The 25,123-nt window shown below is 49.6% G+C and overlaps 1 long non-coding RNA gene across 1 annotated transcript in view; it reads right to left on the bottom strand.

Annotated features, from left to right (window-relative positions):
• LOC144756246 (uncharacterized) overlaps positions 1 to 23,122 on the bottom strand; it is a 32,689-nt gene extending 9,567 nt beyond the window's left edge. Inside the window, exon 1 of the long non-coding RNA XR_013595107.1 lies at positions 22,900 to 23,122. This is a non-coding gene — a long non-coding RNA (uncharacterized LOC144756246). The remainder of the gene's footprint in view (positions 1 to 22,899) is intronic.
• Positions 23,123 to 25,123: the final 2,001 nt, after the last annotated feature.

The following is a 25,123-nucleotide window of genomic DNA, read 5'->3' as shown; positions in this document are numbered from 1 at the left end:
TGTGCCATGGGAGTCTCATCGGAAATAGTATAACCACTTGTGAGGCACGGAGGGCCTAGCTGCGCTGGCCTTTCCTGCGAATAAGAACTTTAGCTCATGGAGGCAGACTTCTCATCAGGTCCACTGTAGATTATGCACACACAAAAAGGATATTCCAGGTTCTCAATTACTTTTTTCCTCACTCACGTTCTCCAGGACTCACATCATTTAGGCTACACTCTGATTTTACTTCAATAACTTCCAATTGCCTCAGTAGTTGCTGTGGCAAGTTAAACAGTTTTTGATGACTTCAGTTTTAGCGTGTTGTTCAGTTCTTTTTATCAAAAGCACAGCAAAAAGAATAAGGATGGCTCTGTTGCAGAAGCCATTCTCGCTGTCGCAATCAGGTTCGTGGTGGAAGAGAATGGTTAAAGTTTCCGGAGAACTGCAATCTGCTATAACTCAGCCCTTAATTGCCCAGAAGGTCTAGCCTTTCTCTGGGCGGGGTAGCAAGCTGCTAGGGTCATGCAACTAGAATCAGACTAACACCCTGCTTTGGCTTCTTTTATTACCAGTCAGTAGCTTCAGAAGGGCTAAGTTATCCGCCTTGATTGCTATTCAAATTCTGATCATAGAAAAATTAATTCCTAGATCTTTTTTAAAGTTGGCTTTACAAGGTTGGGAAAAAAAACTATGCAGAGCCTCTTACACCCCAATCCAAGATGGCTGCCTTGTCCTCTGTGAGATCACTGCCTTTTTTCAGGTCACGTGACTTAAGGGCTAAATAAGCAAGCTGGAATCACTCTGTAGTACATTTGCGCCTCTCCAGTCACCATTATGGCGCCTGATATAGAGGGAGGCGGTGGTAGGCTTTATCTGTGTGTGAAGTGTAGGAGAGTAGGGTCTGCTATCCTATGGTCACCCCAAATTTTTGCTTCACTGGTTTATGACTTAATGTGGCTGTGGGCCTGCTAATCAGACCCACAGCCTGCTCTTCTCTCTCTAAATTAATGCCAATGCACATTAGGTGCATTACAAAATTGGAACTGGTCCACCTTATTGGCCCCTGTAACAGTGTACCCCAGGTACCCAGGGCATAGGTTCTTCCAAGGCCTACCAGGGGCTGCAGCACGTATTGTGCCACCCCTGGCTTGGCCTCCATATTTGACACAACTGGCTGATCACTCAGCTGGGGTAAGTCAGTGTAACCACCCCGTACTTAGGTATGGTATGCCTATATCTAACCTAAAATGGACACATATGTTCCTGTCAGCCACTCCTATGGAAGGCCTCATCAATCCTGGAGGCAGAGTGCTTGGAAATATGTGAGATGGTGCTCTGGCATGAGCTGAGCCTGTCTGCAGCTTTCGGAACCAAGTCCTTTAGCTGTTCCATGATACTGCCATACCATATACTCTTAAGTGCATTATAATCCTCGCGGTTAAATGCTATCTTTGGTTTGGCTTTATCAAAACATGTCGAGTAAGGTGTCATACGAATTGGAATACTACCCCCTCGCCAGTTCTGGCGACGGGGGTAGCATTCCACCCTTCTAGAGGGACACGACATGTACCTAACCTGAACCCCGGTTAAAGTTAAACATGAGCCTTAGCATCACAAAATGGATGCTGCCACCACAGACACAAGTCTGACCTCCTGCTGCTGGGAGTCCTTCCAGCGAGGGAGGCTTGGACAAAGGGTTTCCTGACTTGGAAGGTGCTAGCACCACCCCAGACAGGATTTTGTGTATTGGGTAGGACAGGGCTGAATAGAATCAGACATGCCTGGGGCACGCAAGGTGTCCCTGTGCATAGGCCAGTTCAAACCGGTGCTGGGGCTCTCCAGCCCCAGTCTTGGCGCGAAGCTGGACAAAGGAAAGTGGGTGTAACCACCCCCCTTCCTGGTCCCACCCAGAGGAGGGACCTAGCAGGTAATCCGGCCCCTAGATTTGGAATAAGAGTAGGAGCTGTGTCCCAAGACTTCAGATCATCCTGAACTCGACTTGAAACTAAGAAGAAAACTGGACTTTGACATTCTGCTGCACAGAAGACTGAAGAGAATCTCCCTTGTGGCCAAGGAGTGACCACCCTGTGAATACAGGCACCAACCAGAACTCGGCGTCTGCTTTGCTGCCGCCTCCCGCCGGAGCCCGAGCCCAGAGCCCAACAAGACCTGGATTCCCAGACATCTCAGAGCCCGATCCACAGTCCCTGAAAAGAAGAGACCAGTGGAGGCACCGAGAGACGTGGGACCGGACACCTTGAAAGACCCCCGAGAAGCTGACTGCGCAGCACCCGAAGCACCCTCGACGCTGTGCTTTGGGGTTTGAGAAGCCCCGACACCGAGCAGCATTTGCACCGAAGATCAGCCCACAGCATCTCCACGATCTGCGTGGGGTCCTTTTGCACTTTGCCACTCGACGCGCCATCCCGGCCACTTGCCACGTGGCTAGCGGCCATCTTGGCGACAAAAACTACGAACTACACTGCTGGTCTGGTTGCTCCAGACTGGCCCTTGCTCCCCTGAAAAGGAGCACCCGCTCGGACCTTGCTGGTCCGAGTGAGAAGCTTGCATCGATTCCTACGTGGCTTGCATTAGCCAAGGCCTGTTTGCTCTGATCAAGAAGCCGACACCGCCATCAGCTAGAGCCTTCGTGGGACAGCTCGTGACCAACGCCTGGAGGTCCTTGACCTCTTCGTGTCCACGTGGCTGCAGAGACAATCTTCACTTCTTCACCTGTTTGCACCCGACGTTGCCTGGTTCCACGGTAGTCACTGGCTAGTGACTTTGAACATTGTCCCCTCTGCTTTCAGGTCTTCACCTCTTCAGATCCACCCTTGGATCCACTCGAACTCTCCTCGACGACCCGCCTGCAGCATCTTCAGCTCCAAGCACCATCGACTTGCGTGACGAAACCCGACACTACTTCGCACCTGTGCACCCGCTTCCTGTGGGTGAGGTAACTCAGCAACGCCGGTGTTCCCACACTGGTATACGCCTCTAGTGCCTGTGTCTAAAGTTTTGTCCTTGTAGGTCCATCGGAAGGTTCCTTAAACACTAACTTTGTAACTTTTACGCACCATTGACATTGCATTGATGCATGCGTGCGCTTTAAGCACTGCACCCGAGTCCCGCGGGCCTTTCCCGACTTCATCACTGCTAGTACCGAACAGCTCCAGCGATTCCCTAGGCCTCTTTCCTTTCCCCATAGTGGTTCTTATACCACTATTTTAGTATATGGTTTAGGTGGCCCCTAGGGCTCATCCAAATTGTGCAACTTTTGTATATTTAAACTGTGTTTTGTTTTAACGCATTTGCTTCTGTGCTCATAAAGAGTATAAGGGATATTTGTAGAAATAAATATATATTCATATTCAAGATATATCTGTGTGGGGTCCTTTCATTTGGTATTCAAGGGGATTGTGTATGGTAAAACAGCTTGCTTCACATGCCTGTACAGAGTTTAGCCTAAGACTGCTTAGTCCATGCTACCCCTAGGATAGCTTGTCTATAAGGTTGACTTACAACCAATCATCATAAGGGTTGCTTGGCATGGTACAAGGTGATCTCTAGAACTAGTGAGCAGCATATACCAGGCCAACTTCTCACATTGGTGAGCAGCGGATTGGGATTTGAGCTTGCTGTTGTTTTACCATTACAATCTTTGAGAGTATCATTTGAAAGATCATACAGGTACCTGTTAGATACATTAAAACAAGACTAGTATACTTAAGTTCTACTAAACTTAGTTATTGTAGAGGATAGGGAGTAGCACACCCTGACTACAACTACTAGATAGGTTTAGTAGGTAAACACAAGTGTAGGTAGATTGCAACACATCCACCCACACTAGAGCAATGTCTGGAGCAGAGGGATCCACTGGACCTATCTCTGTTGAGAGTGACCCTCCAAGGGCACCATCAAGATTTGCAGTCTTTAACTTTAAAGAACTGAGGCAGCTGTGTTCCTTAAGAGGAATCAAAACGGGTCCTACCCCTACAGCAAAACACCTCAGAGAGCTTTTAGAAAAGTCTGAAGCTCTAAAGACCTCCAAACCAGGCCCCTCAGGGACTGGAGGTGGAGGCTCTCCCTCTGAATGAGAACACTGATGCCCCTGTCCCGATCATCCAGATGATGAGGAAAACCAGAACACTGGAGATACTCAGCCTGAGGATGAGGAAGAAGAGGAAGAGGAGGAGGAAGAAAGTGGGTCTGATGATGAGAGAAATAGTCAGGTGTTAGTCAGCAGGCTTAACCAGGCTAACTTAAGCCTATTTGGGACTGAAAGTGGGTCCAACCCACTCAGACCCCCAAGTGGACTTAACCAGGAGCCCAGGAGGAGGAGGAATCACTCCGGTGAATCCAATACCTCCCAAGCTTCTAGAGGTTCTCATGGTCACTCCAGGAGAGTGATGTCTAGCCCTCAGAGAAGGGAACATGAGGCCAAAATGATAGAGGCTGAACTTAGGATCCAGAAGCAAGAATTAGAAGTTGCACTGGCCAAAGAGAAGCTTGCTAGAGCAAGACAGCCTAGAGAGAGTGGATTAGGATCCACTGGTGGCAGCACTATCCTTAAGGATAAAGACAGGTCCTATGACAATAGAAACCGGAGTAAGATTGTGCCCCCCTACAAAGCTGGGGATGATATCCACAAATGGATGACTGCACGAGAGAGCCTGCAGAGTACAGCAGATCCCTCAGGAGCAGTGGGCAGCAATCTAGTGGCTCTCCTTTGAAGGTAGAGGCCGAGAGACTCCTCACAGTTAGTGATGGGGATTCTAGAAACTACCTGGTCCTGAAGAGTGCTCTGATTGATGGGTTAGGCTTAACCACTGAACAGTACAGGTTAATGTTCAGAGATACCCAGAAGACACAGACTCAGGACTGGTCTGAATTTGTTGAATGTGCCACTAAGGCTCTGGAGGGCTGGTTGCTGGGAAGTAAGGTTACAGACTATGAAGGATTGTACAATTTGCTTATGAGAGAACAGATTTTAAATAACTGTCAGAACCAGCAGTTGCATCAACATTTGGTTGACTCCGATCTAACTTCTCCCCAAGAATTGGGAAAGAGGGCAGACAAGGGTTAGAACCAGAGTTAAGCAAAAGAACCAGAACCAGGGTGGTGACCAAAAGAAAACAGACCAGAAGGGTGGGGAGCAGAAAGCTAAAGACCAGAAGTCTTCAACAGGGCCCCAAACTAATACTGAGGGTGGGTCCCAAACTTCCAAGAAGAAGAAGAAAGAAGGTCAAAGAAAACCCTGGTGTAGTATTTGTAAAAACATCTCTCACTGGACAAGTGATTGTAAAAAGGGTGGAGCCCCCAACACTGCAGCCCCTAAGGCACCTGCACCCACTAGTACAGTTAGCAGTGTTGGTCCACAAACTAAGGGGGTAGTGGGTATCACCTTGGGAACTGAGGGAGATTCTGGCCTAGTCAGAACCCCTACACAGGCTGTTCTGATTTGTGATGTAGAAATTGATGTATCCACTACTGTCAGTCCCAGTAATCTGGGCAAGTACAGGCAGACGCCTTTAAATAATGAAAGTGACTCAAGCATACAGAGACACATGTGCCAGTGTCACTATGGTGACACCCAGCTTTGTGGACCCTGGACAGTACATCCCAGGTGACAATTACCTGGTGACCAATGCCAGCAATGTCACTACTACACATAGTGTGGCAATTGTTAACTTTTCCTGGGGAGGGGTAACTGGCCTAAAAAGAGTTGTGGTTAGTGCAGATCTCCCAGTTGACTGTTTGTTGGGCAATGACCTGGAGAGCTCTCTATGGTCAGAAGTTGAGTACAGGACTCATGCAGAGATATTAGGGATATCACCACATGTCCTTGCTGTGACCAGGTCACAGGCCAAAAAGTGCCTCTCTGAACCTCAGGTCTTGGATCCTGGAACAATGGACAAAGCACCTTCCAAGACAAGGAACAGGAGGGTAAAGGCTGTGCCTTCCCAACTGCCTACAAGTGAGGATCAGCCTTCACAGGAAGATGATCTTGAGACCCCTGACGGAACTGTCCCCGAAGAACTTGAACCTGATCAGGTTGAGTTTCTGGGGACAGGGGGACCTTCCAGGGCAGACTTGGGGCAGGCTCAGTTAACCTGTCCTTCTCTTGAACCCCTCAGACAGCAGGCTGCTGCTGAGGCTGCTGGGAATGCTCAAGGTACCCATAAAGTATATTGGGATGCTGGGCTCCTTTATTCAGAGGGTGGAGACCCCAAGCCTTGTACAACCAGGAGGTTGGTCATACCTCTGCAATTTAGGGTCTTCCTTCTTACCTTGGCCCATGATATTCCCTTAGCAGGACACCTAGGCCAGAATAAGACTTGGGACAGGCTTGTCTGTCACTTTCACTGGCCTCACATGTCTGAAGATACAAAGGAGTTTTGTCGCTCCTGTGTAACCTGCCAAGCCAGTGGCAAAGCAGGTGGTACCACAAAGGCCCCCTGATACCACTACCTGTGGTGGGGGTGCCCTTTGAAAGAGTGGGGATTGACATGGTAGGTCCAATGGATCCCTGTCGTGGAGTGAGTGTAGCGGGCCGGAAAAGCAGGCGAGGAGGCCGTATATAGTTGGCAATATTCGGTCTTTATTACTGATGTACAGCACAGATAGTCCCAACAGGTCCAAGGGGTAGCACCAGGCGATGAAGACAGAGGCGCTGCTTCTTCTCCTCGTGATGTCCTCGGACGGTCCGGATATATTCCGATGACGGGGAGGCTCCCAGGAGGACCGGAAGAGAGGAAACAAACAAGGGACCGTTAGTCTGATCGAGTAGACAGAGAGTCTCAACTGTACACCTTCACCCGGGTAGTGCAAGAGCGGGGTCGGAAACGGACAGTGGGGAAAGGACGGTACCGGGAATAAGGAACACAGGTCAGGGTAATAGAGAGGGTGCTGGGGTGGGGTGTGCGAGTAACGAAAGGGCTTTCTACAGTGGAGTGCTATATACGTATAATACAGTGCACGGGGAGTGTGACTATGGAGAGGGGGTATATATACAGGGGCTTTAACACGAACTCCTAGTGAGTAGGGATAAAGGAGGCAAAAGGCACTCACGCGGTCCGCCGTAACTCTCCTTTGAGTTACGGCCGCTCTCCAGCCACCTCCAAGGGACTCCACCACTCCTCCGTCCACACTTCTTCCTCGCACGTCTGGTCACCTTCTCCGTCTCCAGCCAGAGGGTCCTGCCACGAAACTCCGACGCCTTGTTGTGCTGAATCCGGGCTTTTATCCTGTGCTGACTCTGCCAGGGGGGCGGGACTTCCGGGGTCAGCTTGGTATGGTTCCTCCCTTCCTGTTGCTCGGGTTGGCTCCTGTGGGAGAGAGAAGGGCGGGGTTTCGTTGGTGATGGAGGTTGCTCGGCGTCCTCTCTCGGCGGTGGCGTGTCGGTGAGTTAAACTCAGTCCCGGGGGTGTCGGACAAGGCATGATAGGGGGGTTTTGGTCCTCGGGGAGGGGTTTACGGGCCGTTCCATCACATCCCCTTCCCCTAGCTGTCCTTCTTGTAATGGGAGGAGAATGCGTATACCGGGACAGAAAATCCGCATTTCCTTGATCGGAACCCTTTCTATGTTTGGTTTGAAAATGAAAGGGTTGGAGAGACAAAAACCAACGCAGGACCCGGTCGTTCTGCCCTTTGTTCCTGGCCATCCACTCCAAAGGGGCGTGATCTGTATAGAGTATGAAGTCTCTGCCCTCAAGGTAATAACGAAGACTTTCTACCGCCCACTTGATGGCTAAGGCTTCTTTTTCAACCACCGCATATTGTTTTTCCCGGGGGAAGAGTTTGCGGCTCACAAATAGAATGGGTCGTTCATTTCCCACGGCATCCTTCTGGGACAATACGGCTCCTAAGCCGTAGTCCGATGCATCTGTCTGTAGGATGAAAGGGGCTGAATAATTGGGGGGGACCAATACAGGACCCGAGGTCAAGGCTTCTTTGAGGTCTATAAAGGCATGCCAGGCTTCCGAGGAGGGATTCCTGAGTTGTTCATCTGAGCGGTTTGTTTTTTTCAACAGGTCCGTGAGGGCTGCTGCTCTTTGAGAAAAGTTGGGCACAAAGCGCCGATAATACCCCAGGAGTCCTAGGAAGGCTCGGAGGTCTTTTTTTGTTTGTGGAAACGGGAGGGATCGGATGGCTGCCGTTTTGCTCTCTTGGGGTCTAATCAGGCCGTCCCCCAGAAGAAACCCCAAATATTTAACTGTTTTTGCGGCCAACGTGGTTTTGGCCGGATTGATGGCAAACCCGTATGAGCCTAAGGAGCTGATAACACTGGATAAGTGCTGTAGGTGTTGGGGCCAGCTGTCGCTAAAGATGACGATGTCATCTAGATACGCGCCTGCGTAAGCTGTATGGGGTCGCAGAACCTGGTTCATGGCCCTTTGGAAGGTGGCGGGGGCGCCATGAAGTCCAAAGGGCATGACAAGGAATTGATATAACCCGTCCGGGGTAGAAAAGGCCGTTTTTCTTCTATCTTGTTCCCGGAGGGGTATCTGCCAGTACCCCTTGCAGAGATCGAGCGTGGAAATGAATTTTGCTTGTCCTATTTTTTCGATCATTTCGTCCACCCTGGGTAAGGGGTAGGTGTCGAACTTGGAGACCTTGTTGACCTCCCGGAAGTCGATGCAGAAACGGACCGAGCCGTCCGGTTTTGGTACCAAAACGATAGGGGAGTTCCACTCGCTGACTGAGGGTTCAATTACTCCCATTTGTTGCATGACTTCCACTTCCTGACGGATGACATCTCTACGGGCCTCTGGTATTCTATACGGCCTCAGGCGAACCACTTTCCCACGTTCGGTTTCAATCCTGTGTTCGGTGACCGTGGTTCGACCGGGGGAGGTCGAGAAGACGCCTTTCAAGGGTTCCAAGGTGTGGCGTAGCTCCTGGATTTGAACCGGGTTAAGGTCGGAATCTAGACAAGGGTCGAAAGAGAGGATGTGGTTCTTCTGGGTTCCAGACAGCACCGGACGGGGTCCTTCCCACTTTTTAAGCAGGTTAACATGGAAGATTTGAGAGGTGCCTCGGGTAGGATCCAGTTCTATTTCGTACGTGACGGGTGTTACTTGCCGAAGGATGGGGTAGGGTCCTTGCCATTGGCCCAATAATTTGTGGTCGGACGAGGGCATCATAAGGAGCACTAGGTCGTTGACCGCAAAGACCCGACTGCGAGTGCCCTTGTCATATTGTCTCTTTTGGTTATCCTGAGCGGTCTCTAAGTTTTGCCGGACAATATCACGAATCATAGATAGATGTGTCTTGAGGTTTTGCATATATTCTGGGAGTGGACGTGTCCGATCCGGTTCAGCTTCCCAGGCCTCCTGGGCCATGTCTAGGAGGGTACGGGGGGCTCGACCGTACAGTAATTCATATGGGGAGTACCCCGTGCTGCTCTGGTTTTTACAACGGATCGCAAACAAGGCCAAAGGAAGCATGTCTTCCCATCTCTTTGCTTCGAGGCCTAAGAGTTTTTTTAACGTTTGCTTCAACGTGGCGTTGTATCGTTCTACGAGTCCGTCTGTTTGCGGGTGATACGCAGAGGTCCGGATTTGTTTAATTCCCAACTCCGCACATACCCGTTTCATAAGGGCTGAAACGAAGGGGGTGCCCTGGTCGGTGAGGATTTCCCGCGGGAAGCCAACCCGCGAAAACAAGGCGATCAGAGCTTTCGCTATTGCCTGTGTGGTGGGTTGGCGGAGTGGTATAGCCTCCGGGAAGCGGGTGGCATAGTCCACTATGACCAGGGCATAGCGACACCCGCTGCGGGAGGGCAAGAGGGGACCGATTAGGTCCATCCCGATGCGGCTGAAGGGAACATCTATGACAGGGAGGGGTTGCAAAGGGACACGGGGTGGTCTGTGTCGGCTGTTTTTTTGGCATGTTATGCATTCGCGGCAGTAAGTCTTGATCCTTTGATACACCCCCGGCCAGTAGAATTTCTCCAAGATGGCTTGGCTGGTTTTCTCGTCCCCGAAATGACCCCCCAACAGGTGACTATGTGCCAAAAAAAGGACTTTGTCTTGAAAGGGGCCGGGGACAAGCAACTGAGCATTCTGTTGGGGCCCCCCCTTTCGATATAACAATCCGTTTTTCTTAAAGAAGTAAGGACCTACTTGTAAGGGATCTTCTTGATCGAGTGCTTTTCCCCAGGCCTCCTGTAGCAGAGGATCTTCTCGTTGGGCGGCCCTGAACTCTTGGTCTGTCTGCCAGGGGTGCTCGTCAATAATGGCAGGATAAGCGCTGTGGTGTTCCTTCTTTTCTCTTCTCTTTTGACTCCTAGGTTTGTGGGGTTTGGGATCGGGCACTGGGTCGGGACACTCGGGATAGGGAGCCTCTTTCCACCACTGAGTCAGGGAGTCGGAAGTCTTTTGTAGGAGCTTTGGTAGACCCGGATAATCACTCCCTAGGATAGCTTGTTCTGGCAATGCGGGTACAAGGCCCACGGTGAGAGAGGTCCCGGGGTCTTGGGAATGTTGGACTCGTACCTGAGTGGTGGGATATTGTTTAGTGTCTCCATGCACGCATTGTATAGCTACAACCCCAGTAGGATTGCTGAGGGGTTGGGCAAGGTCTTGTGGTCGTAGAACACTCTGTCGACATCCAGTATCGGCGAGAGCCCTCAGGGGCTGTCCATTTATGGACACTGGACAATAGAACGGTGGTGGCGTGTAACCGGGAGGGTTACACAGGTAGTTCCTGACGAAACCGACCTCCATCGGTTCCTCCTTTTGTGGACACATCCGTGCAATGTGTCTGAACCCACCACAGGAATAACACTGGGGTCCGGGAGTCGGGGTTCGGAACACTACGGGGGAGGGAAACAGCGGTGGTGGTTCTGGTTGACGGCCTTGGGGAGGCCGGGTTGGGCGAGTGGACGTAGTAGGCAGGGGCCTGTGGGGGTGGTCGTCCTTACCCCGCTGCAGTTCTTGTGCCCTGCTATAGGCAGATGCTATCTCTATAGCAGTCTCAAGGGTGAGGCGGGAGTGCTGCCTCACCCAGCGTTGGGTAGCCGGGTGTAAGGAGCTAAGAAACTGTTCCAGATAGATCTTCTCCAATATGTTCTCCTTGGTAGAGGTTTCGGGACGCAACCATCGGTTGGCGAGATCGCGGATCCGAAAGGAGAGGGCTCTCGGGTTCTCTTGGGGCTTTTCCCTGGCCTGACGAAGTTTCACCCTGTAGGTATCATCATCGATGCCAAGGCGTTCTAGGATGCACCTTTTAATGTCAGCATAGGGAGTGTTGCCCTGGATATTGGCCTGTTGGTAGGCCGCTTGGAGATCACCGGTGAGGAGTGGACCCAAATACTGTCCCCAACGATCGGCAGGCCAATTGGCGGCTTGTGCTATCCTCTCAAAGTTTGTGAAAAAATAGTCCGGGTCTTCTCCGGGGACATATTTCTGAAGAACGACAGAGGGAAGAGAGGTCATCGGTCTTTGCTGACCCAGGGCGTCTGCTAACTTGGTCATGGTATCTTCATGGGTCGCCCCCTGGCCTTTCAGAACATCATGGAGCTGACCTCTGTCGTCTTCGGCAGTCTTCAGGAATTGCTCCATAAGTTTCCCGAAGTGTTCTTGGGACTCGGCCATCTTCTTTATTACGGCCTCCATACCTCCAGCAGATCCTACTTCTGACACCAAATGTCGTGGAGTGAGTGTAGCGGGCCGGAAAAGCAGGCGAGGAGGCCGTATATAGTTGGCAATATTCGGTCTTTATTACTGATGTACAGCACAGATAGTCCCAACAGGTCCAAGGGGTAGCACCAGGCGATGAAGACAGAGGCGCTGCTTCTTCTCCTCGTGATGTCCTCGGACGGTCCGGATATATTCCGATGACGGGGAGGCTCCCAGGAGGACCGGAAGAGAGGAAACAAACAAGGGACCGTTAGTCTGATCGAGTAGACAGAGAGTCTCAACTGTACACCTTCACCCGGGTAGTGCAAGAGCGGGGTCGGAAACGGACAGTGGGGAAAGGACGGTACCGGGAATAAGGAACACAGGTCAGGGTAATAGAGAGGGTGCTGGGGTGGGGTGTGCGAGTAACGAAAGGGCTTTCTACAGTGGAGTGCTATATACGTATAATACAGTGCACGGGGAGTGTGACTATGGAGAGGGGGTATATATACAGGGGCTTTAACACGAACTCCTAGTGAGTAGGGATAAAGGAGGCAAAAGGCACTCACGCGGTCCGCCGTAACTCTCCTTTGAGTTACGGCCGCTCTCCAGCCACCTCCAAGGGACTCCACCACTCCTCCGTCCACACTTCTTCCTCGCACGTCTGGTCACCTTCTCCGTCTCCAGCCAGAGGGTCCTGCCACGAAACTCCGACGCCTTGTTGTGCTGAATCCGGGCTTTTATCCTGTGCTGACTCTGCCAGGGGGGCGGGACTTCCGGGGTCAGCTTGGTATGGTTCCTCCCTTCCTGTTGCTCGGGTTGGCTCCTGTGGGAGAGAGAAGGGCGGGGTTTCGTTGGTGATGGAGGTTGCTCGGCGTCCTCTCTCGGCGGTGGCGTGTCGGTGAGTTAAACTCAGTCCCGGGGGTGTCGGACAAGGCATGATAGGGGGGTTTTGGTCCTCGGGGAGGGGTTTACGGGCCGTTCCATCACATCCCCCTACAGCATCTGGGCACAGATTCATACTGGTGGTGGTGGACCATGCCACCAGGTACCCAGAGGCAATTCCACTTAGGACCATAACAGCTCCTGTTGTGGCCAGGGCCTTACTTGGAGTTTTCTCCAGAGTGGGGTTTCCTAAGGAGGTAGTATCTGATAGAGATGCCAACTTCATGTCAGGATACTTGACAGCTATGTGGAAGGAATGTGGTGTCAACTACAAGTTCACCACTCCCTATCATCCACAATGCAATGGGCTTGTTGAAAGGTTCAACAAGACCCTAAAGGGTATGATCAAAGGATTACCAGAAAAGCTCAGGCGAAGATGGGACATCCGTCTACCCTGCCTTCTGTTTGCTTACAGAGAGGTCCCACAAAAGGGGGTTGGCTTCAGCCCCTTTGAATTGTTGTTTGGGCACCCTGTAAGAGGACCCCTGTGTTTGGTGAGGGAAGGATGGGAGTTACCTCTCAAAAAGCCCAAGCAAGACATAGTGGACTATGTACTTGGTCTCTGCTCCAGGATGGCTGAGTACATCCAAAAACCTTGAGGCTAGCCAAGAATTACAGAAAGCTTGGCATGACCAAAAGGCTGTCTTGACTGAGGACCAGCCTGGACAGAAAGTATGGGTGTTGGAGCCGGTGGCCCCAGCAGCACTCCAAGACAAATGGTCTGGACCCCATACTATCATTGAAAAGAAGGGAGAGGTTACCTACTTGTTGGACCTAGGAACTCCCAGGAGCCCCCACAGGGTGCTCCATGTTAACAGGCTGAAAGCATATGTTGACAGGGCAGACATGGGCTTGCTCATGGCTACAGATGAGGGGCAGGAGGAAGAGAGTGACCCTCTCCCAGACCTGCTGACTCAGAACCCTGAGGATGGCTCAGTTGACGGTGTGGCCTTAGATGGCAGCCTCACTGAACATCAGCAAAATGACTGTAGACAAGTTTTGCAGTCATATCGACATATGTTCTCCCTGACACCCAGTCAGACTAACTGGTGTACCCATGTGGTGGACACTGGTGACAGTCTTCCTGTGAAAAACAAGATTTACAGGCAACCTGACCATGTCAGAGATTGTATCAAGAATGAGGTGCAAAAGATGCTGGAATTAAGTGTCATTGAGCCTTCAGAGAGCCCCTGGGCTAGCCCAGTGGCTCTGGTCCCCAAACCTCACACCAAAGATGGAAAGAGAGATGAGGTTATGTGTGGATTACAGAGGACTCAATGCTGTCACCAGGACAGATGCACACTCTATTCCAAGGGCAGATGAGCTTATAGACAAATTGGCTTCTGCCAAGTATTTGAGCACATTTGCCTTGACAGCTGGCTACTGGTAAATCAGGTTAGCTGAGGAGTCTAATGCCAAGACTGCATTTTCTACCCCAGGTGGGCATTATCAATTTGTGGTGATGCCCTTTGGTTTGAAAAATGCACCTGCCACCTTCTAAAGGTTGGTGAATCAAGTTCTTACTGGGTTGGATAACTTTTGCGCAGGATATCTGGATGATATTGCTGTCTTTAGCTCCACCTGGGAGGATCACCTGGTCCACCTGAAGGAAGTGCTAGAGGCTCTGCAAAAGGCAGGCCTCACTATCAAGGCAACCAAGTGCCAGATAGGGCAGAGTAAAGTTGTATACTTGGGCCACCTTGTAGGTGGAGGCCAAGTTCAACCACTGGAGAATAAGATCCAGACCATAAAGGACTGGTCCCCTCCAACTACCCAGACTCAGGTCAGAGCTTTCTTGGGCCTGACTGGGTACTACAGGAAGTTTGTTAAGAACTATGGGTCCATTGTGACTCCTCTTAATGATCTGACATCCAAGAAGATGCCCAAAAAGGTTCATTGGACAGTAAACTGTCAAAAGGCATTTGATGACCTGAAGAAGGCCATGTGCTCTGCACCTATCCTGAAGAGTCCCGACTACTCAAGAGAGTTCATTGTCCAAACAGATGCTTCTGAGTTGGGAGTGGGAGCTGTGCTTTCACAACTTAATGTAGATGGTCAAGACCAGCCCATTGCTTTTATTAGCAGAAGGCTGACCCCCAGAGAGAAACGTTGGTCAGCCATTGAGAGGGAGGCCTTTGCTGTGGTGTGGGCCCTGAAGAAGTTGAGACCATACTTGTTTGGCACTCACTTCAAGATTCAGACCGACCATAAGCCCCTCTTATGGCTTAATCAGATGAAGGGTGAAAACCCCAAACTGCTCAGGTGGTCCATTTCCCTACAGGGGATGGACTTTACAGTGGAGCACCGCCCAGGGACTGACCATGGTAATGCAGATGGTCTCTCCAGGTACTTCCACTTCGAACATGAAGACACAACTGGTCAACGTTAGTCTAATGTCCCTGCGTTTGGGGGGGGGGGGTTGTGTAGGAGAGTAGGGTCTGCTATCCTATGGTCACCCCAAATTTTTGCTTTTTGCTTCACTGGTTTATGACTTAATGTGGCTGTGGGCCTGCTAATCAGACCCACAGCCTGCTGTTCTCTCTAAATTAATGCCAATGCACATTAGGTGCATTACGAAATTGGAACTGGTCCACCTTATTGGCCCCTGTAACAGTGTACCCCAGGTACCCAGGGCATAGGTGCTTCCAAGGCCTACCAGGGGCTGCAGCACGTATTGTGCCACCCCTGGCTTGGCCTCCATATTTGACACAATTGGCTGATCACTCAGCTGGGGTAAGTCGGTGTAACCACACCTTACTTAGGTATAGTATGCCTATATCTAACCTAAAATGGACACATATGTTCCTGTCAGCCACTCCTATGGAAGGCCTCATCAATCCTGGAGGCAGAGTGCTTGGAAATATGCGAGATGGTGCTCTGGCATGAGCTGAGCCTGTCTGCAGCTTTCGGAACCAAGTCCTTTAGCTGTTCCATGATACTGCCATACCATATACTCTTAAGTGCATTATAATCCTCGCGGTTAAATGCTATCTTTGGTTTGGCTTTATCAAAACATGTCGAGTAAGGTGACATACGAATTGGAATACTACCCCCTCGACAGTTCTGGGACGGGGGTAGCATTCCACCCTTCTAGAGGGACACGACATGTACCTAACCTGAACGCCGGTTAAAGTTAAACATGAGCCTTAGCATCACAAAATGGATGCTGCCACCACAGACACAAGTCTGACCTCCTGCTGCTGGGAGTCCTTCCAGCGAGGGAGGCTTGGACAAAGGGTTTCCTGCATTGGGAGGTGCTAGCACCACCCCAGACAGGATTTTGTGTATTGGGTAGGACAGGGCTGAATAGAAAGACATGCCTGGGGCACACAAGGTGTCCCTGTGCATAGGCCAGTTCAAACCGGTGCTGGGGCTCTCTAGCCCCAGTCTTGGCGCGAAGCAGGACAAAGGAAAGTGGGTGTAATCACCCCCCTTCCTGGTCCCACCCAGAGGAGGGACCTAGCAGGTAATCCGGCCCCTAGATTTGGAATAAGAGTAGGAGCTGTGTCCCAAGACTTCAGATCATCCTGAACTCGACTTGAAACTAAGAAGAAAACTGGACTTCGACATTCTGCTGCACAGAAGACTGAAGAGAATCTCCCTTGTGGCCAAGGAGTGACCACCCTGTGAATACAGGCACCAACCAGCAACTCGAGCCCGAGCCCAACAAGGCTTGGATTCCCAGACATCTCAGAGCCCGATCCACAGTCCCTGAAAAGAAGAGACCAGTGGAGGCACCGAGAGACGTGGGACCGGACACCTTGAAAGACCTCCGAGAAGCTGACTGCGCAGCACCCGAAGCACCCTGGACGCTGTGCTTTGGGGTTTGAGAAGCCCAGACACCGAGCAGCATTTGCACCGAAGATCAGCCCCCCAGCATCGCCACGATCTGCGTGGGGCCCTTTTGCACTTTGCCACTCGACGCGCCATCCCGGCCACTTGCCACATGGCTAGCGGCCATCTTGGCGACGAAAACTACGAACTGCACTGCTGGTCTGGTTGCTCCAGACTGGCCCTTGCTCCCCTGAAAAGGAGCACCCGCTCTGACCTTGCTGGTCCGAGTGAGAAGCTTGCATCGATTCCTGCGTGGCTTGCATTAGCCAAGGCCTGTTTGCTCCGATCAAGAAGCCGACACCGCCATCAGCTAGAGCCTTCGTGGGACAGCTCGTGACCAATGCCTGGACGTCCTTGACCTCTTCGTGTCCACGTGGCTGCAGAGACAATCTTCACTTCTTCACCTGTTTGCACCCGACATTGCCTGGTTCCATCCTGGTTCCACGGTAGTCACTGGCTAGTGACTTTGAACATTGTCCCCTCTACTTTCAGGTCTTCACCTCTTCAGATCCACCCTTGGATCCACCGGAATTCTCCTCGACAACCCGCCTGCAGCATCTTCAGCTCCAAGCACCATCGACCTGCGTGACGAAACCCGACACTACTTCGCACCTGTGCACCCGCTTCCTGTGGGTGAGGTAACTCAGCAACGCCGGTGTTCCCACACTGGTATACACCTCTAGTGCCTGTGTCTAAAGTTTTGTCCTTGTAGGTCCATCGGAAGGTTTCTTAAACACTAACTTTGTAACTTTTACGCACCATTGACATTGCATTGGTGCATGCGTGCGCTTTAAGCACTGCACCCGAGTCCCGCGGGCCTTTCCCGACTTCATCACTGCTAGTCCCGAACAGCTCCAGCGATTCCCCAGGCCCTAGGCCTCTTTCCTTTCCCCATAGTGGTTCTTATACCACTATTTTAGTATATGGTTTAGGTGGCCCCTAGCGGTCATCCAAATTGTGCAACTTTTGTATATTTAAACTGTGTTTTGTTTTAACGCATTTGCTTCTGTGCTCATAAAGAGTATAAGGGATATTTGTAGAAATAAATATATATATATATATATTTTCAATATATATCTCTGTGTGGTGTCCTTTCATTTGGTATTCAAGGGGATTGTGTATGGTAAAACAGCTCGCTTCACATGCCTGTACAGAGTTTAGCCTAAGACTGCTTAGTCCATGCTACCCCTAGGATAGCTTGTCTATAAGGTTGACTTACAACCAATCATCATAAGGGTTGCTTGGCATGGTACACGGTGATCACTAGAACTAGTGAGCAGCATATACCAGGCCAACTTCCCACATGAAGAAGTTAAGACTTGAAGTGCTGGATCAGCCTGCCCTCAACACTGGCCCATGGGAAGAAATGGTGGCCACTCCCAACTGACAACAACAATCTTCATCAGTGTGGAGGCGAAAGGTGAAACATTTCTTCTTCTTCATCTACAGACCATTAGCTTTAAATAGTTAAAGGGAAGACAAACTGCAACCATTTAGGGTGAAAATTGTTTTAAATTCAATAACAGTTCACTACACTTGATAGGGTCATAAATAATTTCAAGTGGAGCTGCATCCCAACCCTGCTGAATTGTTAACTTTTAAAAAAAACTTTAACCTGGTGTTCCTGAACTTTAAACAAGAATAATTAGCAATGCATTCCCACAGGTGCTGGGATGTGGCGGGACTGGGAAAGGAGGAATTAATCTACTTGCACGGATAAACTAAAACATGCAGCACCACATTTCTAAATGGAAAACAGCCCAACCGAAAAATAGAATAATTATTTCACCACGCAGTTTCACTTTCATATTGTTGCCTTCTAAAGTGTGGTTTGGGCCTTAAATACCCAAAGTCTGGTAGAGCGGTGGATCAAAAATGATAGTTTTCTATCCTTTTTTTGTATATTTTGCTCCTTTTCGTGGTATCTTAAAAATCGCGACCGTCTTGCTGCACGCCTTTCCCGATCGGGAAAGGCGTGCAGCAAGACGGTCGCGGTTTTTAAGATACCACGAAAAGGCTAAAACTACTGGAGCGAAATATACAAAAAAAAGGACCCGCAATATTTCGTTTTATAAGAAAACCATTGTTCAGAGAATATCGTCTATATCACAAGTAACACTTGGAAGCCATATCACACACAGGCCTCCACAGATCTGAAAAAGAATCACCAATGCCAATATAAAGAAGCAAACCCCATAAGAATAAGTCCTGAAGAAGGTGGTACCACATCAAAGGTCACAAACCACCGAAACGCGTCGACGCATCTGTTAAACTAAGAATCTAAATAAAGTAGGGGTACCAACAGATATTGGGAAATTCCTGTACTGAGTGTCCCTCATGTATCATAATAGTTTTTCTTGGATCTAACTGAAACCAACTAAGAACACTAGATTAGCTAGGGGGAAAAGGGGTAACTATAGTGGTCTATGACTCACTATGATAATGTTTCTTTTTTGTATGTAGTAATCGTTTTTCCTATGATATGAAATGTTTAAACTGCTCTTGTTTTAACCTTTAATAATCAAATTGCATTTTATGTATGTATTTTCGGAAATGTTTCTGAAATTTTAAATGTCAAGAATTCTTTTTTTTTTATACATTAATAAAAACATTGTGAGCGCTATTTTCTAGTCTGAAAATACATTGAAAATTTTGATTCAAAAGTAGTGTGTTGCGAGAGAATGAGTGTGAGAATTTATACGGTCTGTTTCCAGGGATTTTCCTTTGGGCTTATATCACCCCTCATCAGCCAGGCTAGCTTGAATCTAGTGGGCACAGTGAGTCCTGGACCCACGCCTGGGTATACCTGGCGCACTTAGGGCGAGAAAGCAAAATACACAACTGATGGACGAAATGCAGAACAAATCAAAACATTCACCCCCAGTCAAGTGATGTGGGTTAAATCCAACGTTCTTCTTTCCATAATTTTTAATTAGTTGAGTACCATTGTAAATCTGGAACTGGTGTAGGGTCCCAGTAGTACTCCTAAACTTTTTCATTATTGCCACAAACGTTTTAAATCGGCTCGAAATGCAGGATGCACACTAAGGGTTAGGTGTGTTTCTCTGGCCTGGCACAAATTGCTCTCAGCGACGTTTTGTGAGCGGGCGGACAAAGAACTGTGTTGTGCTGCATGGTTACCTTAATCTCACACGGCAAGCTCTTGAACAAGCCTCAAGGCGCTGCCGGTACCTGCCTTTGCACAAGAGGAAACAGGGGTCGTTCAGGTACAGAGGAGGAAAACTCACGCTGAAAGTTACAAGTCTATACACATTCCATCTAAGCGCGCCGCCGCAGCAAGTGCACTAACCCAACGAGCAACCGCTACTGCGATGACTTGGCAAATTGACGAGTGCTTCCGGTAAGCAGGTGCTTCGACGCCTGGGGCCCCTTGGGGCTGACAATCCGCGCGCTGCACGCTCGCCTTTGTTTCAAGCGTCGAGTATTCATCTGCGAATGGCATACAGGAAGCTATGGAAACTAGGGACTCATCTTCCCAATTAAGTCAGGAGTGTCTGAGGTGTTGACGGATTATTCTGGGGAGTAATGCGCTGAGCGTTTCTAGGCAGCCCTTCGAAACATACGTGCATGGGATAAATGCTGTTAGGGATGCGGCCATGCGGGATTCATCTCCCCATGAAATCAGGGGTTTCTGTAGGATTGAAGGATTCATTTCCTAATGGGTTAAAGGGGCATTGCCCCCGTGGAATGGACGCTGCCTCTGGGAATACCATCTATGGTGGAAAGGGGGTTCAGGGAATCCACCACTCATCTTGTCAAGAAGTCAGGGTTTTTAGGACTGAAGGATTCATTTTCTTATTGAGTAAATGGCAACTCTGGGAACCCAGTACATCGCTCCCAAAAACGGCTTCCCTAGGACCGATTCATGTCCTCAAGGACTAAATGAGACCAGGACTAGGCCTGGACAGTAAATTCCGTTCCGCTCGCGGAATTTGGGTAATTTTGTGTTCCGCGGAGAACGCGAAATTGCCCAAAAATCTGCGTTCCACGACTTTGCAAAATTTTTGCTTGTTCGTGTTCTCAAAATGCATGTTCGGGAGATATTTCCCCCGAGCGCGCAGAGATTGCGAACAGTAAAAAAACATCGCGAACAAGCAATTCCGCGTGTTTTCGGAATTTCTGCTTGTTCGTGGAGAATTTTTAGTTTTGCGAAGATTTGTGTAACACGATTACGCAAATCCGCCCACCACGAACCAGGACACATCTAGGAAACATCTCTAGAAGATTTATAGGAATCCAGGATTCATCGCCACATGAAGTCAATGGTTTCTCTATATAGCTGAGGCATTCATAGTCTTGTCGCGTAAAAAGGAGACAGTGGGACTCCTGTGTCAAGAAGTCACTTGTTTCTCTGGGACTGAAGAATTTATCTTCTTATGGACCAAAGTAAACCTTTAGGAAATGTTTATGAGGTAACTGTGATGTTAATGTATTGTACAGGATACCTCTCCCCTTGAAGTCAGGGCTACTAGGGCTGAATGATAAACCTCCCTCAAGAGTAAAGGGGGTCTCTGGGAATCACCCCACATGGAGCACATCGAAGCTTTCTGAAGGGAAACGTGGTGAAGGCGATTTCTAGGAATCAGGAACCTGAAGTCAAGGGGTTCTCTGTAAATTAGATATTCAATTTTGATGGCGTAGATGGAGACTCTATGAAGCCAGGACTTGTCCCCACATGGATTCATGGTTAACACGCACCCAGCCCGAGTATCGAGGCCTCTCCTCCTCATGGAGTGGCATCTCTAGGAAACACCTCTGGGCTAAGAGACGTTTTTTTAATGAGTCTAGAACTCTCTTCTCGTGCAGTGCAGGCAGTGTCCAGGGATACTCTTCCCAGGGAATACAGTGAATTCCAAGAATCAAGGCGTCCTTCTTAACCAGTAACTGAGTCCGCCCCACCCTACCAGCATTAAGACACACCCACCTCTGTGCAATGACTGATTCCCGGCTGAGTCGTCTGCACTCAATCAATCAATACATTAATAGAGCACGCTACTCACCCGCGAGGGTCTCAAGGCGCTGAAGGGAAGGGGGGTTTGGGGGGAGAGAGAAAAGGCCCTGCTGAGCCAGGCATTATTAAAGATATATATCCAGAGTCTGGCAGCCATTGCAGATACACTTCAGATTGCTGTCAACACCAGCAATGGTATACGGAAACAAATAAACGTACATTGCGACTGTCCAGACAATGTAGTGCTTTATGCCTGGTCGTGCATTGTTCTCGGATCTCTAGATTGGCAGATTCGTTTGTGAGACACAAAGATAAAGGGATTGCTCAGGGTTACACGGTGCTAGTGATTGCTCAGGGTCACACGGTGCTAGTGATTGCTCAGGGTCACACGGTGCTAGTGATTGCTCAGGGTCACACGGTGCTAGTGATTGCACAGGGTCACACGGTGCTAGTGATTGCACAGGGTCACACGGTGCTGCGAAGTCAAGTGTGCACGAATATATTAGAACCAAAATCTCCTGTTTCCACTGCCGACAGGCTCGCCTCTAACAACCAGTCCGATCCGTGAAGCACCTCCAGGCGCTGGAACATGAACAGAAATCTCTCCAAAATTAAGGCTACTCGCTCAAAGACCCAATTTAAAAACATCTCCATATCTCCGACAGACAATCTCCACAGCCTCCAACCTCAAGGTGAATACACCCCAGTATCCCTTCTGTTCACTGCACAGCCCCGTGCTGATTACATTAACAAGCAACCCGCTATTACAATACCCACTGGTGTATTTACTGTGTTGTCGGAGACACTCGTCTAGGTAAACAACTCCAGGAAGCCGATCCGGTTTACTGCTCACATTAATGGCTGTATCACGGGATCCCAACGCCGGTGCGGTCGGATCGGGCTATAGATTCCAGATGCGCCTAGAGTCGATTCAATACATGCTCTGAGCTACGTGAGAAGGCAATCGAGTGACCGCTCAAATGTTTTTGACCCAGTACCTGTGGGTTTTCATCCATAGAAGAGGCTACTCAGATGCCCCATAATCTGTCCTCACCGGTTCCCAGTGCTCTGGCGAGGGCCAGCACACGAAGAAAAATATAGTGCCTTATGAGAGTTCAGAGCGCTGAGGAATGACACCACTCTGAGTTGCTTTTATGACCACTGGAGTATACACTGGATTTCTAAAGCAACAGCATTAACCCACTGAGCTAGTTCACTAGCCTCTGACACTCAATAGAGTGCAAAAAGACTTACCACCAGCGGACTTGTCTGAATGGGGCAGAACCAGTGACGTGCAGGGGTCTTTCTCGTATTCTCCTTTTCCGCCACCCACCCAACACTCTGCAGCAGGCGCATTATCCTGCCTGGCTGTCTTGACGGAACCCACTGACCTGCGGATCGACTGCATACAGCGATCTTCGGAACAGGCCTCACCTGCCTGCAGGTTGTAAACAACACGTGCATTAACCTGCCCTCTATAGTTTCCGAACCCGCTGAGCTGCCTCGCGGGCGGCCTAACATGAGATTCCAGCCCTTCCTTACCGCCGATGATGAGTCACACCATGCTCGCGTCCGGTCCCCGGATCGGTGTCGGGCTCTGGCTCTGGCTCGCGTCCGTTCCCCGGATCGGTGTCTGGCTCTGGCTCGGTGTCTGGCTCCTCTATGCCTTCTCTCTGTCCAGCGCCGCGCCCTGTGTGTATCCCGGTTACACAAGGAGGCGCTTGTTATGTATCCTCCAGCCCGTGACGTCAGCCTGTACTCTCTGAGCATGCGCAGTGCTGCTCCCCGCCCCTGCTTCTCGAGTAGTATTTTTGCTTTGCTGCATTTCTGCAACGTACAGGTCATTAGACTTTATTTTTTCGTAATTTTTTTTAATTTAAACTTTTTGCTCGGCATACCAACACCATTTTATACACAGGTCATGACTGATATTTGCAGAGTAGAAGTACACGTTGATAATTGACAGGGGCAATTGGACACTCAGGAAAGGCACAGTTCCATAATGTGAACATAATGCAGTACATATTCGTTTTCTTAGTGCACATATAATATCACGGACCCCTATACGCCTCTCACAGACCCCATACCGTCTTCCGTTTTTTAGGGCATCCCCTGCTTTGATAAATCACTCTTTCGGCTTGTTGCCACCAGTCGAGGTCGGTTCTGCAATCCGCCACCCCGGGAGGAGTGTCGGCTCCCCACAACCTTGCTATGTTCGGTTTCACAACCTCGACGCCAGCATCACAGCCATATGTTTGAGATATTTAGGCCACCTCTGTTCTGACATTTTATTTTTTTCTTTATTTATCGCATTATATAAATATATAATTAAATAAAAAAATGTCATCATAAATCGTGTGACCTCTCTTCATTATGACTGGATTTTAGGACAGACCCACAACACATGAAAGAAGGATCTTACTTCCCCATGCCCCCCCTGGCACAAAGGTCTGATTCACAATGCCCCAGCTGGTGCATGGCCATCCCAGAGGAGTAGGATCTGTGCAGTATTCTCAGTTGTATTAGAAGCGTGCACGTATGGCTATTTAAAGGGGACTGTATCACCACTGCCCAATCATCATCATCCTCTCATAGTCCCACATCGGCTTCCCATGCCTTCCTCAGGGGTCCAAGAGAGTCAGGGGAATTATTCACCAATTTCCTGTATTTGAGTGAGATGGCCCCCTCTGTCATTGGGTCTAATAGCAATCGGTCCTCAAGAGGTGAGGGGCTTGGCAACTGTTCCCCCCCAATATATGTCTCCGCAGGGCGTGTCCCAGTTGTAAATATCGAAACCTCTTGCTGTCTGCAAATTAATATTCTACTTGAAGATCTTCAAAGAGGATTAGTGCCTGGTCACTCCAGACATCTCCAAGATACTCGATACCCAATAGTCCCACTTGTGAAATCCCTTCATAATAAAATAAATAATAAAAATGCCGGCATTTGTAAATCGCAAACAATTCCCCTAAAGGTGTCTCGGCGCTGGGGGCCATCGAGAAGATTAAGCGAGCTATTACCCAGAGTCAGTTTGTAGAGAGGAAGGAGTGGGTGCCACCAGGGTTCACGTACAGCTAGACAAGACCCAATTGCGATAGTTGGCACACCCTAATTGGTGGTTTTCACCCAGAGACCACCAGAGAAAACAGAGTATTCACAAGGTGAAAGGGTTTCGTGCCTTCAGAATTTCACTTAAAATCTCAGGGTTGAAATAATCCCAGAAGTGAAGCTGGTAGTGTGTAGGACGAGGACCATAAGTTGTTTGGCATAGATCCTTTTTATTGTCTACAAAAATAGTCTTTTCAAGATGCAAAAAAGAAGTGAACAGAGATAGCCGACACGTGTTTCGCCCCAAGGCCTTTTGGCCAAGGCTTTTTCAAGGCAGAAAGGTCATAGTAATATCATTCAGTTAGTCGTCCAAAATCGCAGGCTATTCATCACTGGAAGTCCAAGGATAAATCCTACATCCGGAGGCGGGATGTCGTTACAAGGCTCTGCAGTCAGAGTCACATGGTGCTGGGGTAACCTGCTGCTGCCGATCGAACCGTGACCTCTGCGCTACACAGTCAGACGCCCTGGTCACTGCGCCACACCTCTTCTTTCAAACTCCCCACCTCCTGGAGCAGGTCATTATCCGAGAGCGGGGTTCTTTCCGTTAACTTGCCCTCCCAATCCAATAGTTTTGTAGCTACATGTTATGCCTGGACTACTGTCTGGGTATGGATCGGCAGTTGTTGCTCTCTGTGATACAATGCGGCTGGGTAAA

This window comes from Lissotriton helveticus, chromosome 5_1 (genome assembly GCF_964261635.1).
Source record: "Lissotriton helveticus chromosome 5_1, aLisHel1.1, whole genome shotgun sequence".
NCBI lineage: Eukaryota > Metazoa > Chordata > Amphibia > Caudata > Salamandridae > Lissotriton > Lissotriton helveticus.
Note: the sequence above shows the minus strand (reverse complement) of the source record. Positions and strands in the feature narration are given on the sequence as shown.